General features: G+C 37.6%; 1 long non-coding RNA gene and 1 other non-coding gene across 4 annotated transcripts; both read right to left on the bottom strand.

The window, feature by feature from the left end:
- Positions 1–7,538: 7,538 nt before the first annotated feature.
- On the bottom strand, positions 7,539–13,423 carry LOC137487624 (uncharacterized). 3 transcript variants are annotated; one of them, XR_011006276.2, is made up of 6 exons: positions 13,375–13,423; positions 12,063–12,096; positions 10,648–10,703; positions 10,405–10,554; positions 10,217–10,293; positions 7,539–8,899 (listed from the first exon to the last, which is right to left on the bottom strand). It is a non-coding gene; the product is annotated as an uncharacterized lncRNA (long non-coding RNA). The 3 variants fall into 3 exon arrangements; XR_012390008.1 differs by lacking the exon at positions 13,375–13,423 and adding an exon at positions 12,701–12,832; XR_012390007.1 differs by lacking the exon at positions 13,375–13,423 and adding an exon at positions 12,707–12,832.
- Positions 13,424–15,980: 2,557 nt separating this feature from the next.
- Positions 15,981–16,052, bottom strand: trnaa-ugc (transfer RNA alanine (anticodon UGC)). The gene has a single exon. It is a non-coding gene; the product is annotated as a tRNA-Ala (tRNA).
- Between the last annotated feature and the right edge of the window lie 140 nt (positions 16,053–16,192).

Below are 16,192 nucleotides of genomic sequence, written 5' to 3'. Positions count from 1 at the left end.
GTGAAATAATGTGTCAATATTAGAGTTACATATATATTTAATTAAAATTGAAGCAACATAGGGGTGGCTCAGTGGTTAGCACTGTCGCCTCACCACAAGAAGGTTGCTGTTTCAAGTCCTAGCTAGGCCAGTTGGCATTTCTGTGTGGGGTTTGCATGTTCTCCCCCCAGTCCAAACACATGCGCTATAGGTGAATTGAATAAACTAAATTGGACGTAGTGGATGAGTGTGAATGATGTTTGCAGCTGGAAAGGCATCTGCTGTGTAAAAGATGCTGGATAAGTTGGCGGTTCATTCCGCTGTGGCGACCCCAGATGACTAAAGGGACTATAAACTGAATGAATGAATTAATATAATTTAAATAAAAATTTAAGCTACATATTTATTATTCCCTCTAAAAATGCTGGGTTGTCATAGCCCAATTTTGGTTTAAATACACTACCTGACAAAGGTTTTGTCGCCTATCCAAGTTTTACGAACAATAAATAATATCTTGACTTCTAGTTGATCATTTGGTATCAGAAGTGGCTTACATGAAAGGCAAAAACCTCTAGATTACGTTTATTTTACCAATAAAATTATCATGTCTTGATTTCATTAGGACGGACATTAGTAAGGTCTGACATTGCTTGGACAAAAGTCTCGCACTGAACAGAAATAATGTCCAGTATAGAATATAAAGTCCTGCTGCAGTGGAGACAGAATGAATATTGTGTCTGACTCCATCATGAGCTTGGAGGACTGCATCCATACATCTCTGACATGACTCAAATCACTGATTAATAAAGTCATCTGGAAAGGCAAAGAAAGCGTTCTTGCAGGACTCCCAGAGTTCATCAAGACTCTTTGGATTCATCTTCAATGCCTCCTCCATTTTAGCCCAGACATTCTCAATAATGTTCATGTCTGTTGACTGGGCTGGCCAATTCTGGAGCACCTTGAGCTTTTTTGCTTTCAGAAGCTTTGATGTGGAGGCTGAAGTATGAGAAGGAGCGCTATCCTGCTGGAGAATTGTCCCTCTCCTGTGGTTTGTAATGTAATGGGCAGCACAAATGTCTTGATACCTCAGGCTGCTGATGTTCCCATCCACTCTGCAGATCTCTCGCACACCCCTTCACCAAACTTGACTGATTTCTGTGAGAACCATGTGGCTTCTGCAGTATTTGTGATGATTGGGATGCAGTTAAACAGATGATTCATCAGAAAAATCTACCTTCTGCCACTTTTCCAAATGATCAACTAGAAGTCAAGATATTATTTGTTGCTCCTACAACTGGCATCCACGACAAGACTTTAGTCAGGTAGGTTATATATGTAAATATGTAATTTAAGTTTAATGTATAAAATTAACCCAATGTTGGGGTTGTCCGTTTTTGACCCAACATTCAGTTAATACATTTTTAGAGTGTATTAACAAATGTAAGAAGAATCATACAAAAGATTACAAACAGCTTTTTATTATTTTAAAATTTTAATTTATAATTCCTTATATGCCTGTGGGATTTTTGGTAAATGGTATGTATTTGATTTAATTTAATTTAATTTAATTTAATTTGATTTAATTTAATTTAATTGCGTATAAAAAAACAGAAACACATCGTACAACAACAACACAATAGCTGTACATTATTGTTTTGATGCTTGAAAACCTCTTTTCCTCTTTGACCCACACATGATATGAATAAATCCAGTGCAGTATAAATATAATGTCAGGGATTTCTCTGCAAGGGTTAACTTATAGTTCATCTATGATGGCAGAAATCGCGAGAGCGAGAGAGAGAGAGAGAGAGAGAGAGAGAGAGAGAGAAAGCACATTTCCAGATGGACTATTTGTCTTTTCCTCTGGATAATGCTGTGTGAGTCCCGGGGGAATATCCGGATTGGAAAAGCATACTTACATGAGCAACTGAGGCGTGTGCTGAATGTTTATGGTGTAACTCGACCTCCTGATCTCATGGTGTAACCTGTCAAAGAGAACCGCAGAAACACATCAGCTCAGCGCTCCACTTTATTATGATACTACAGCTTTTAGGAGATTTACAATATCTGAAATAAAAATCAGGCGAGCTGTTTCCACAATGCCGAGTTACAAGAAAGCAAATAAAATGGACTTATATAATTTATCTTAAGTTTTAAAAACGTGATGAGCTCTGTTTGGTGTGAACAAAAATGTTGATTTATTTCAAAACTAATTGGTCACACTTTACAATAAGGTTCATTAGTTATGTTAAGTAATGCATTTACTAACATGAACAAACAATGAAAAATACATTTACTACTGTATTTTTTCATGCTAGTTAATGTTAGTTAATGAAAATACAGTAGTTCATTGTTAGTTCGTTATCTCGTGGTGCATTGACTAATGTTAACAAGCATGGACTTGGATGTTAATAATGCATTAGTAAATGTTCAATTATGATTAATAAATGCTGTACATGTGTTGTTAATTATTAGTTCATGTTAGTAAATGCATTAACTAATGAACCTTATTGTAAAGTGTTACCAACTAATTTGGCTTTGATATTTACATTTACTTTTATTTATTTTTTATTACTTTTATCCAAAGTGACTTATCAATGGGGAATAAAATAGCATTTAAAGGGGACCTATTATGCCCCTTTTTACAAGGCGTAAAATAAGTATGTGGTGTCCCTAGAGAGAGTGTGTGTGTGAAGTGTCAGCTCAAAATACAGCACAAATAATGTTGTATAACTCTCTAAAACTGCCCCCTTAGGTTTTGATCCTAATTGTGGCGTTTTGGTGACTGTCGCTTTAAATTCAAATGAGATTGTGCTCTTTTTGTAAAAGAGGGCGGAGCTTCAAACACAGAAGTTTAGCAGTAGATTTAAAACAGGACTAGCTTTATCTTGTTAAAACAACCCTGGCTCATTCTGAAAACGTAGTCCAATATATATTTCTAGAGGCTGCAAAATACGTCGCAGGTGGTACGTATTTTTGCAGTTTTTGTTTTTGTGAAGGCCGCTGTGTATGCTCTTTCATATTTCAAACAGTGGCGTAGCGGACGGGCCCGCAGGGCATGCACCGCGGGGGAGCCCCGCGTGATTAGGGGGCCCCATGTCGTCACGATTATCAATAATTGAAAATCCGGCAACCGCAATAATCAAACTCTTGGGAACAACTGTGGTCGGAACCAAAGTTCACAGGTCTGTGTTCTCTGAACACCTCTCAAGCGGTGGACTACTTCATTCTGATTGCTTGCCGCCGAACCGCATCATAGCTCATTACCATAAAGTTGACTTGATTTCAACTCTCCTCGACGCCCACACAGGAGAAGACGCGCCGCGCTGCTCCTTGCCACCGGTTCTCATTAAAATGAATGACTTCTGGCTACTTTGACGCTCTCTCCGCTTTCGGTTTGTGATCGCTCCTCAGTTTGTGAAGGCTTCCCCGCGTTGTCGCTCCACCACGCCCCATTTCCCGCTCCTCAGTTTGTGATCGCTCCTCAGTTTGTGAAGGCTTCCCTGCGTTGTCACTCCACCCCGCCTCCCTTCCCCGCTCCTCAATTTGTGATCGCTTCCCCGCGTTGTCCACCCACCTCCCCCCACCCCCCGCAACTGGGAGCCCCATCAGTGATCCCTGCAGGGGGGCCTCCGCATTTTGCGCTACGCCACTGATTTCAAATTTGTCTCGCGAGTGATATTCACGCCCACTGTCTTCGCGTAAACCCACCAGAGGCCGCTGTTGACTGACTGTTTGACTGAGTGAGTGACTGAATGACTGACTGACCAAACAATCGACTGACCCACCCTCCTCCTTTCCTAAACCCAACCAATTTTATCGATTGACTCGCCCCCCCACTTCCCTAAACCCAACCAATGATTTACAAAAGCAGTCCAGAAGAAGAAAAGCCCTCGTCGGATTTTTTGGAGACCGTGAATCATGTAGCCGGAGGTACGTATGACTGCATTTCATTTTTTAAACGAACGCTACGAGGGCAGTATGATGCCGTTCCCTTTCGCGCCTACCAGCTGACCGCTTACCTCCGTGTGGGTGGCTTTCCCGCTGCAATCAGATTGTCCAGTTAGTTTAGTCGCAAAACTTGAACCCGCATACCCTCAGTAAATGTGTAGTTGCGCCCTGTTCATAAGGTATTGAACAATTCTTTTGGTGCTCTTCAGGTAGGATACGAGTAATTTTAGGGACAGGTTTGGTGGTATGGTTGGGTTTAAGCATAAGTTAAGGTGTAAGGGATGGTCAACCGTGTAATAAAGATGTAATTACATGCATGTATTTAATCAATCATAAGTACAACGTAAAAGCATGTATTCACACAATAAGAACATTGAAACAAATGATTGATTTCAGTCTGAGTACTTATTAGTTAAGGCCACTTAATATAAAGTGGGACCATTACAAGGTTTTGGTTGCATAATTTACAACACCAACCCAGACAATGTTTCACTTTAAACTATTAGAAATGTTCATGAAAGTCACTTTTGAAAACCTTTTTAACACCAAAAGCCTTTGGAGGAAAGATCAAGCTCCCATAATGCAATTCAAAAGCATCAAAAAGTGAAAAAACAACAACACAAAATACAGAAAACTGCTTATTTATGGATATTTTCTAAAGTATAGAAGAGTCGACAACTTACATTCAGCTCTTTTGATTCAGAAGATAATTTCTACTAATTATAGGTACATTTCTCAAGGGACAGAGAGGATTGCATGAGGAAAAGCTGCATTATTGCATTTCCTGCTGATGGTTTTGACCTACAGGTCGAAAGGTCGCTCTCAAAGGGCACACATGTTCATGGTATTTTTAGAAAGATGCAGAAGGCAGGAAGTTTTATGTGTGAATGGGTGTGTGTTCTGGAAAAAAAGAGTGACCAAGAGCCACAAAAGACCAAGTGAACTTCAGTGTCTCCAAGACAACCGTAAATCCGTTTAGAGGAATCACTCTGCAGGACAGATGTTCATTGTGTTCATCAAGGCCTCAACACTGATGGTCAGCTCACACAGGCCCACACACACACACATCTGATGCAAAATTACAGTTCCCTATTTGATACACACATTTGAAAATCAATTTACTACAAATCATTGCGTATTTATTCATTCATTTTGTTTTCGGCTTTAGTCCATTTATTAAAAAAGAGTCACCACAGTGGAATGAACTACCAATATGTTTTGCAGTGGATACCCTTCCAGCTGCAACAGTACTAGGAAACACCAATACCTTCTTGCAAACACATACACTATGGCCAATTTAGCTTATTCAATTTACCTACTGTAAAAAATGCAGGGTTCCACACAATTCATTCATGTTGTCCAGATACAAATCGATTGAGTGAACTTAACACTTAACAAATTTATGTGGATTGAACATAGCAAAATGAAGTTGTCCCAATGAAAGAATTGTGTTGTTTCAGCTCATTTTAAAAAAGTAGTTTGAACAAGTAAAAATAATTTTTTTTTTGAGAGGTACATTTGTTTGGACTGTGGGGGAAACCAGAGCACCCTGAGAAAACCCACAATAAGATTAGATTAGATTAGATTCAACTTTATTGTCATTACACATGTACAAGTACAATGCAACGAAATGCAGTTTAGGTCTAACCAGCAGTGCAAAAGCAGCAAGTGCAGGATACAGGAATAAGTTATAAAGTGCAGTTATAGAAAACTATGCTGATATTTACAGATGGATGTACTATGAACATTATACACAGGTTGGATAAGCTATGAGCAGATTTACAATATATGAATATATGTGCAGGTTGCTATTAATAATCAGTAGTGTGCAGATAAATAAACATGATTACAAGTGTATATGTTACAATATATGAATATATGTACAGGGATCAATGACTGTAAAAAATATGGACGACGCGACAGCCCTTTTTCCCATTGAACGCCTTGAGGGCAAAACGCCTGCTTGACGGGCACAAACTGTCGCAAAAGACTGCTGAAATTGGAGCCAGACATGCGCAGAAGGACTGTCTGATGGAGCCAGAGGAGGAGCCGCGAAAATGAGCAGAGTCGAGCTTCCAATCAAACGCTTTATGTAAAATCAACTACGCCCCCCGAACTTCTCAGCATGCGTTTGCTGTCATATCAACACAGATGGATGTAATAACGTTAACAAATATGAGGGTTTTATATATTCAATCGCGCCAGCTCCGGGCCGCAGCGCATAACTTACTCGCGGCGTCGCGGACTGATTCCGGCTCGCATGCGGCAGCGCCGGCTCGCTCGGCCGCCGCATCTGGCTCGATTGACTCGGGCTGGAATTGGGTAGTGAGTCCAGGCATCCGGAGAAGGTCCAGCTGAGGTAACATTAGTCAGTCTGAGCTCTAAGAGATAAGTCTCCGGCAGGCGAGAATCTAGCCGGAACTGTGTTTTGCTATCTGGGTGGCTAGGCGTGTATCAGCAAACTAATAAAGCCCGAAAAAAGCCCTGAACTTAGCGAATAAACAGTGTTCCACCAGGATCATGTATGTCAGAAACTATAGTTTACTGCTGAACTCATTTTGTCATGGTAAAATAACACAGAAATCGAATAATAACATTTCAGTCTACTTCAGTCTCCTGCCGAAGCTCAGACGCCGCGCTTTGAGAAACTGTCAATCACAGCTGTCAATCACGATGACACGCCCAGCATTAAATTACTGCTAAAAACAAACTGTTTACAAAAATGAAGATCTGCACCTATTTCAGCACAATAACCAGTGCCTTAATCGACCAGAACTATCTTTCGGGACATTTTATTGCAAGTGTAATATTTTTTTTTATTTGGGCTCAAGTCTCCTTCATTAACACGGAGAGGCGGGCTTTATGACTTGTACTGCAGCCAGCCCCCAGGGGGCGATCTAACGGCCGAAACCTTCACTCAAACGTAGGCTTGCAGCACACTTGACAGGGATAGATAAACATGATTACAAGTGTATATGTTACAATATATGAATATATGTACAGGGATAGATGAACATGATTACAAGTGTATATGTAACAATATTTGAATATATGTACAGGTTGCTATTAATAACCAGTAGTATGCAGATAAATAAGCATGATTACAAGTGTATATTTATAGTGGGTGTGTACATAATTACAAATGTCCATATGCAGTGGTTATGTACACACTGTAAATTCTAACATGTTCAGTTTACTTAAAAAAAGTTTGGAAACCGATTGCCTTATTTTTGCAATATAAACTTACAAGGAAATCTTAAGTTAAGTTTAATTATTGCCTTGAAGTAAGAAAACTAAAACTTATAAAGTAAACTAACTGTTAAAAATTAAGTAAGTTTAATAGAAAATTCTAGTTAACATACTTGTCATTATTTAGTAATCTTACTTAGGGTTTTATAGTAAGATTACTTTAATAACTCTATTTAACTAATACTGTTCTACCATGTTCAGTTAACATCTTGAATGCTAGTAGTCTCAACATTGTTTTAATCCACCATTTTAAGTAATGTCAACTAAAGAAACTACGTGCAATCGGTTTCCACATTTTCTTCAATTAAACTGAACATAAAATATGTAGTTCAACCTACAAGTAATGACATTATACAGGTCTTAAATGTAAACATTTTATTTGACAAAATTAGCAGAATTTCACAATACACTTGTGATATTTTAGTATCACAATACACTTGTACACAATACAGTTTTGTAAAAACCTGTTGTAAAGTGCTGTAATATACTGTAAACAGCAATGCAGACAAAAAATATAATAAACATGTTCAACCCTAAAACACAAGTTTTCGAAAAGGTTTGAAAATCTATCAAAAAAACTTTAAATACTTGACACTTGGAAAAAAGATACTTGAATTAGTGTAATTAAACATGCCATTGCACCAGCACCTTAAACATGGCAGCATATAGACACTCACAGAGGAACAGATATTAAGCTTTAAAGCTAATTTGTTAGACTGTGTAGTTTAGATTTTCCTACAGAAAATATCACATTAGTGTGGTCAAAAGTATTGAGTTTGGTATCAATCAATACTGAAATATTAAAAATATCCATTTTCCACCAGCATTTGAGTGCTACTGAGCTCGTTCTTAAACACCATTGATTGGCCACTGTGTTCACATGCTCAACAGAAATGACTGTGATTGGCTGTGACTGTCATAGGTTTACCATTTTTCACTGAGTCCAAACAAAGTTACACAGACACTGAAGTGTTTCAAAGCCATGTCGATAGCTGATTTGTTTAGAAGCTAACATATAAGCTATCTGGTGATGAATCGACTGATCGACAGTGCTTTGAAGTTATCCAGTGTCTTTGTATCTTTGCACCTGGTGAACAGTGGTGAAGTGTGGTAAAAATAATGACCTTCAAAGCCAATCAGTCATATCTACTGAGCATGTGAACACAATGGCCAATCAGTTCTTGCAATGTTAGTGGGAAATGGATGGACTTTTTTTTTTATTTATTTCAGTACCGATTGGTACCAAACTCAATACTTTTGACAACCCTATAAATCACAATACACTTTTTTGGTAAAAAAAAAAAAAAAAAGTGTTTTAAACACCAAAATGCTGCAGTCCTAAATGTAACACTGCAAACAGCAACATGTTAAAAAGCAACACTTTGTAATTTAACATTTCATTATACCTGAACCTTTAAACATAAAGCACAGCAATATATAGGCACTCGCCGAATAAAACACATTACGCTTCCCTCCCAGCAAAAGCAACACACGTTGAACAAATTCAAATGCATTGCTCAAAGTCTTTGGGTAGTCCGAATTCAGTGTGTAAATCAAAGCAAAAAAAGAGACATACTGCATGTGGCAAAGTCCATAACCACTTTTCCTTCCAGTATAAAGGCCCACATTGCATCCATAATGAGGTTCTTTAGACATCTTCACACACGACAGTCAGCAGGCCAACATCTTCTGCACTGAAGTCCGACTCTACAATTACATCCTATGAATAGAGAAAGAAAAATAAGTAAAGTTTAATATTCTAAATGGCACTAATAAAGCCTGTAGTGGCCAGGAGACCAAAAGCAGAGGTGAAAAAAATACAATTCCTTGTGCTTAATTTAGTAACACTTTAGTAGGAACCAATTACCCTATTAACTAGTTGCTTATTAGCATGACTATTTGTGTTTATAGTACATTTTACATTCAAATGCTTCTTATAAGAAGGCCTTGCTTTGGTGCTCCTTCTTCAATGTAGACCAACACGATGGATTTGCCTGTACTGCTTCTACTAGGCTTGTCATGATAGTGGAATTTATTACCAATCCATATAGTAATTTTAAAAACATCCATTTCCTGCTAACATTTGAGCATTGTTGAGTGTCATTTCTGTTAAGCATGTGAACAGAATGGCAAAACAGTGCTGTTTAAAAATGTGCTCAAAAGTGCTTAAAATGTTAGCAGGAAATTTGCTGCTTAAAATTGCAGCAGAGATTGGTACTAAATTCCAGTATCTTGAACATGATACTATTCTAAAGGAACAATACATTTTTTTAATTAAAGAAACACTGTAATGTAATAAAACAAACTGCAGTAAAAGTACTTTTAAAACATTTTCAAGAAATTAAATGCAAATGTGTGAGAGACCAATTGGTGCTACATAATCAATATAAATATTTTGTAGGGAAAACTTAATAAATTGGGAACCGATTCATGAATGCATTTGGTTTTGCTAGGTTAAAGCAGTGAGTCAAGTTTGCATTATTTAGCACACTTTTTAAAAATGTATTAATAACTATTTTTTAATAAGAAAATTGATGTTTTAGTATGGCTTTTAGAACAAGGGTGCAGCCATCTACAATCCCACAGCAGGTGACTTCACAGGGTTGGTTATAATACGGAGCTTTGACTTTGTGGCTTTTAACACTATCTTTTTACATCTTAATCCAGCAGGTTCTTTCAACTGAAATTATATTTCTCTCAACATATTACATAGGTATTACACTTATTAAGATTTTTTTTCAAGCTAATCTTCCTCCTTTTCAAAACAAGTGTGTTTAAAAATTAAAGAAATGCATTCATTACTTCACTGGCCTATGAAGCTAACTGACCCTGTGACGGCACAAGCTGCTGTATTTGCAACATAGCAATGCTCTTGCTCCAAAGGCCATAATATAACATCCCTCTTACTTTCAAATACTTACATTAAATGCATTTGTTTTATTTTTATAAAATTGAAAATTTTTATTAATAAGTGAAGTAAACTGGAATGACTGCTTCATTTCCAGTCTAAGAAAGCAGAAACAATAATACTACTTACAAAACACATCCTGAAAATTTCTTTAGACTCATCCCTCTAAAGGACTGAAAGACCCCGGAGAACTGCTGCCAGATGACCTTGAAAAAGTAAAGACAGGTAGACATGCATTATAGCCCAATGAAAACATCAAATGCAATTTATTGCAATCAAATGCAAATTATGATTCAAAGATGATGTCACAAAAATACCTTTGAAATAACATGTTGAAAATTTCTTCTAGTTTTCTTCTGCAATTTTCTCCTGTTTTTTTTTTTTTTTATTTCAATCAAACGAGCAGTGTGTGTCCAATGCAGCGTAGAACTTGGATCTCACATTTCTTCCTGATATTCGATTGAATTCTGCAAAGATCCAATCAAAACATTATTAGTCATCAATAACATTCAAAAACACAAATTCACAAAATCACACAAAGTTTTGAAAAGAAAACAAACCTTCTGCAGCACTTGCATCAGCTGGTGTTTCCTCTATGACTTCCTTCTGGATGTCACTGTTGTGCACAAAAACGTAAAGTGTTATTGACATGGCTAAGCGAAATTCTAAAACAAAAAACAGAAATCAGAAACACATGCAATGATACAATGCAATGCCATTTAGCAACAGATGTTACACTTTAACATGACATAGTTAAATGTTCTTGAATAATAAAAGCTGCCAAATACTCCCGGCGCCTGTCATCAAAAGCATGAGCTATACTTGTCACCAAACAGTAATAAACACAACCCCCGATTAAATATAATCATGGCATTGTTGCTGGTGTGCCTTACTTTTATGCGCATTAAAAGTGGAATAAATATTTGTCTCAATTGATGTCTTTAAAAGGACACTGAACTTTCTGACTAGGGTTGCACGGTTTACCGGTACTATGGTAGTATCGTGATACTATGGCTCCAAGATACTGGCGGTGCCACTGTAGTTTGTAAACAGTAGTATTGTCATTAACAGTCTGCCTACAATACATAATGCTGCATGTGAAAAAGTCACTAAAATACTTACACGATTCAGCAACAATAGATCATTGTATTTTAATAGTCTATGGAGCCTTCTAAGGTTGTAAAGCTGTAGAATTTGCGCCTTTTATAGTAGCCTATTGCATATTTTGTGATGGTTCATTTTGAATCGGAATTCGTTTATTTCTGTTCCTGTCAATATAATAGCTACAACAACCGTGACAATCTATTAAAAAGAATGACTCATAAAGTGAAATTTTGAATTACTTTGGATTCTTATCCGATAATAAGTGTGAAAAAAGTATGATAGATGAAAAACCCAAAATAGCAACAGGAAACAATTTTTGACCACTTCATATAGCCTAGGTTTGTTGGAAAAATGCTCTTTTCTTTATGTATCTTTATTTTAATGTATTGTTTTTGCTGGAATGAATACATTTTAGGTGAAGAGATGTGCAAATACTTTTTTCAACAATAAGGGAATTATTTAAATTCAAGTAGGCCTATAATAACATATACAATATATTATTTCTGACATTTTTCTTTATTTCATGGATTTAAGTTATGAATTACAGTATTGCAATACTACTTGGTATCACCATACTTCAGCTGGTATAGTATTGTAACATAAATTAATGGTATCACAACACAACAACCCTATTTCTAACTAGTCCTCAGATGATTATTCAAATGGACAAACTATTCGGACTATTCTTGATCATGCAGTTCTTTGCTGAGAATTTTGTTAAATGTACTTTTAATGCATTAAACAATTTAAAATTACCCTGACACTCAGTATGGAGACAAGGTAACGTTAATAGAACAATTCATGAATATGTTCTATGTCTTGTGCGGTAGTGTTCAAAAAGTTTTCTTTGATGTGTAAGTGCAAAACTTACATTTCCACTGCATATCAGCTCACAAACTGGTAGTCTGAAATAAAAAATAAATAAAGGGTATAATGATATTACAAACCAAATATGCCACTCACAATACTCTAATGGTGTGCTACATTTTAAACAACCTTGTAATTGTTCAAATTTATTTGCCCTAAATTGTTAAAAATTAGTGAAACCTTCTTTAAAAATGCAAACTAACAGGTTTGGCAAAGCCTGTTTCTTTACAGAAAGTTTGCTTATAACAAAGTTGATGCCTTTGTGTGATATTGTGTGATATTGAGCAAACAAAGGGATGTTTCTGTGCTTGGTTGTACGAGTTATACCACTTCATCATTAACGTTATCCATCACACATATTCAGTCGCGTCTGGTCAGATTTATTTGTCATTACAGCAATACAAAACACTCAATAACGTAACGGCAACACTGGAATAAACCTTCAAAACGGCATAAAGAAAAGACAAATAGCATATAAAACAAATAAATGAGTTAATTAAATATCTCTCGCATTTTCATAAGTTTAACTTTAAGTTTCATAGGGATTGTTAGCATAAGCACACTTTAGCATCATGTGTAAATATGTATCTGCCTCATACAGTGACACGAATCGTAATCGCTTCGAAATCCTAAATTACCTACACTCACGGGTCCATTTTGAGCTGAAACTGCTTTATAATGTTCTAAAAGCCTCGGCGGGTTAAAACTGCTGCTGCCCCGGCGATCATGGAGAAAAAAACGACTGGTCTGGTCATGAGCCGCTCGCTGACGCTGGACCGAATCACAGCTGATCTCCTCACCTGCTTCCTGCAGGTGATCTCATAAAAGTAAATCTTAAAAAAAAAAAACACGCATATTTTCGTCACAACAAGCGCCACTAAAGTTCAGCGATAACTAACGTTACTGTATTTGTAATGCGGATAAATAGGTTTCGTTTTCTTTTTTAAAAATGTAGACCTACAGCTATGTGTTAACTTTACATCTATTTGAACGGATCATTGCGCGCGCTCTTGCTCTCTCAGTGCATCATTTAAAATGGCGCGGCCCGCTCTTTTAGAGCATAACGCCCACTTTACAAATTACTACTAACTTTACAAATTATTAATAGTTATTAAAAAGGACTAAGCAGCTAAAAATAGCTTATCTAGTAAAGTAGACAGTATTGCAAATAACGTGCAGTGGTCAAAACGTTTAGTCACAACATCATGGGCTATTAATTAGTTCACAAAACAGCAAACAATTTCAGTGCAGGAAATAAACAGACTACTGATACTATACAAATAAAATCAAAGTAGTAATTAAAACGAAAAGTTTACCTTGATTTACAGCAGTACATCTTGTCAATATGAAATCCTGTCCTTCAATGGCGGTGCTGGGTGGCGGTTGGTTGTGACTCGGGATGGGGGATGGGAAATCACCACCCAGTACGCATGCGTAACAGCATGGCTTAGCCCTTATAAGCAATTTTACTCAAATTACATTAGTTATGGGAACTTTATACCTTACTATGTCAGCAACACTAATGCATTTCTAGTAAACTCAACAATTAGCTTAAAATTAAGTAAACACACTAGAATTTTGATAGTAAGGAATACTATTCGCATTTACAGTGCAGTTCAATAAGTAAACAGTTCAATGTGGTGCAGTGAATGTGCAAATTTTTAAATGTGCAAATGTTAAACAGTGCAGTTATTGCGAGGAGTTTAAGTTAGAGGAGAGTGGGGGGTGTATTGGGGGGCAAAAGAGTCAGTGTGGGGCAGAGTTCAGGAGGGAGACAGCTCTGGGGAAAAAGCTGTTCCTCAGTCTGCTGGTTTTTGTCCGGGGGAGCCTGAAGTGCCTGCCGGAGGGCAGGAGAAAAAACTGTCTGTGAGCTGGGTGAAAGGTGTCCTTCAGAATACTGCGAGCTCGGCGCAAACAGTGTTTCTTCTGGATGTCCTCTATGGCTGGCAGTGTGGTCCCTGTGATGCGTTGGGCAGTTTTCACCACCCGCTGCAGTGCCTTACGCTTAGCAGAGCAGCTTCCATACCAGATTGTGACACAGTTTGTCAGGATGCTCTCTATTGTGCAGCGGTAGAAGTTCACCAAGACGGCTGATGAAAGCTGGTTCTTCTTCAGTTGCCTTAAGAAGAATAGGCGCTGGTGAGCCTTCTTGATCAGGCTGGAGGTGTTGGTGGACCAGGAAAGGTCCTTTGAGATGTACACAGGGAGTACATGCAAACTCCACACAGAAATGTCAACTGACCCCAGTTGAGGCTCGAACCAGTGACCTTCGTGCTGTGAGGGAATCGTGCAACCCACTGCACCACCGTGATGCCTTTTTCACCTCCTGTGAAAGAAATTACTTATATTCAAATAAGTGTTGTTTAGTTTTGTTGTTTACAAGGTGAATGCACATTAATAAACATTACTGTAAAATGTGACAGTATAATAGCTAAGAATGGCTATTTTACATCGGTAGACCCCTTACAGAATGAATAATAATTGATAATGGAGAGAAGATTTTTTTTTTCAAATCATTTTTAAGAAAAACTGATTAGTTTTAGGGTGACGCAGTGGGGCTGTAGTTAGTGCTGTTGCCTCACAGCAAGAAGGTCCCTGGTTCGAGCCTCGGCTGGGTCAGTTAGTGTTTCTGTGTGGAGTTTGCATGTTCTCCCTGCGTTCGTGTGGGTTTCCTCTGGGTGCTCCAGTTTCCCCCACAGTCTAGTGTGTGTGGATGTTTCCCAGAGATGGGTTGCGGCTGGAAGGGCATCGGCTGCGTAAAAACTTGCTGGATAAGTTGGTGGTTTATTCCGCTGTGGCGACCACAGATTAATAAAAGGACTAAGCCGAAAAGAAAATGAATAGTTTTAATAACTAATTTCTTTAGAGCAATGTTTCTTCAGCCGCAAATCAGCATGATTTCTGAAGTATCTGAAGGATTTGTGTATAGCAATAATCCTGAAAATTCAGATCTGCCACCTGAAATATACATATATTTTAAAAAGCACATACATGTACGTGCATTATATTTTCTACAGAATATGGTATATGGTATGACATGATTTAATGAACAATAAAATGAACTAAAACAGAGAAAAAGATTATTATAAAGCAATAAAAGGCAACACGATAAATAAATAAAAAATATTTCAATTATAAGGTAAAAACTGATAATTGGCCAAAATTAATAATATTTATAATAAAGAACAAACAAAAAAAGATTAAAATGAACAATAAACATTGGTTAAAATAAGTCTGAAAGCTTAAAATAAGGTGAAAACTCTAATGGCTGGCTGCTTCTCACTCAGGGCTGTTTATGCAAATGAGGGAGAGATGGTCACTAATGGGTGGGGTTTTCCCCTGTAATGACATGTACAAATGGAGAATGTCAGTCAAAGTGTTTCTGCAGACTATTTTTTATGAAGTGTGAATATAAAACATTCATTCATTTTCTTTTCAGCTTAGTCCCTTTACTAATCCAGGGTCATCACAGCGGAAAGAACCGTCAACTTATCCAACACACGTTTTACACAGCGGATGCCCTTCCAGCTGCAACCCATCTCTGGGAAACATCCATACACACTCATTCACACACACTCATACGGACAATTTAGCCTACCCAATTCACCTGTACTGCATATCTTTGGACTGTGGGGGAAACCAGAGCACCCAGAGGAAACCCGGATGAACATGCAAACTCTACATAGAAATGCCAACTAACCCAGCCGAGGCTCAAACCAGTGACCTTCATGCTGTGAGGCAACAGCACTGGAGCAAAAATAATTATTTTTTCACCATTAGAGGCTTACTATTGTAAACATTGCTGCCACATAACTGTTTAAACGCCTTATAAAGGTGATTTTTGCATAAGGGTTCCCTTTAAAATCTCGTTCTCTAAAAGTTAACCATTTGGCTTAACATTAGCCCTTTTCGCCAGAAAAAGTGGAGATGCCGGGGATTGAACCCGGGGCCTCATACATGCAAAGCATGCGCTCTACCACTGAGCTACATCCCCATGTGAGGAACATCAGAAAACTAGCATATTCAATACCAATAGAACAGCAGGCGGACAAACTACTTTAATCGTGTACAGAAGAACCAAACATCATATCTACACTAACATATATAAATAAACAGCTACAGTGCATAAAATAC

The sequence above is a fragment of the Danio rerio genome, chromosome 14 (assembly GCF_049306965.1).
Source record: "Danio rerio strain Tuebingen ecotype United States chromosome 14, GRCz12tu, whole genome shotgun sequence".
Classification (NCBI taxonomy): Eukaryota; Metazoa; Chordata; class Actinopteri; order Cypriniformes; family Danionidae; genus Danio; species Danio rerio.
Note: the sequence above shows the minus strand (reverse complement) of the source record. Positions and strands in the feature narration are given on the sequence as shown.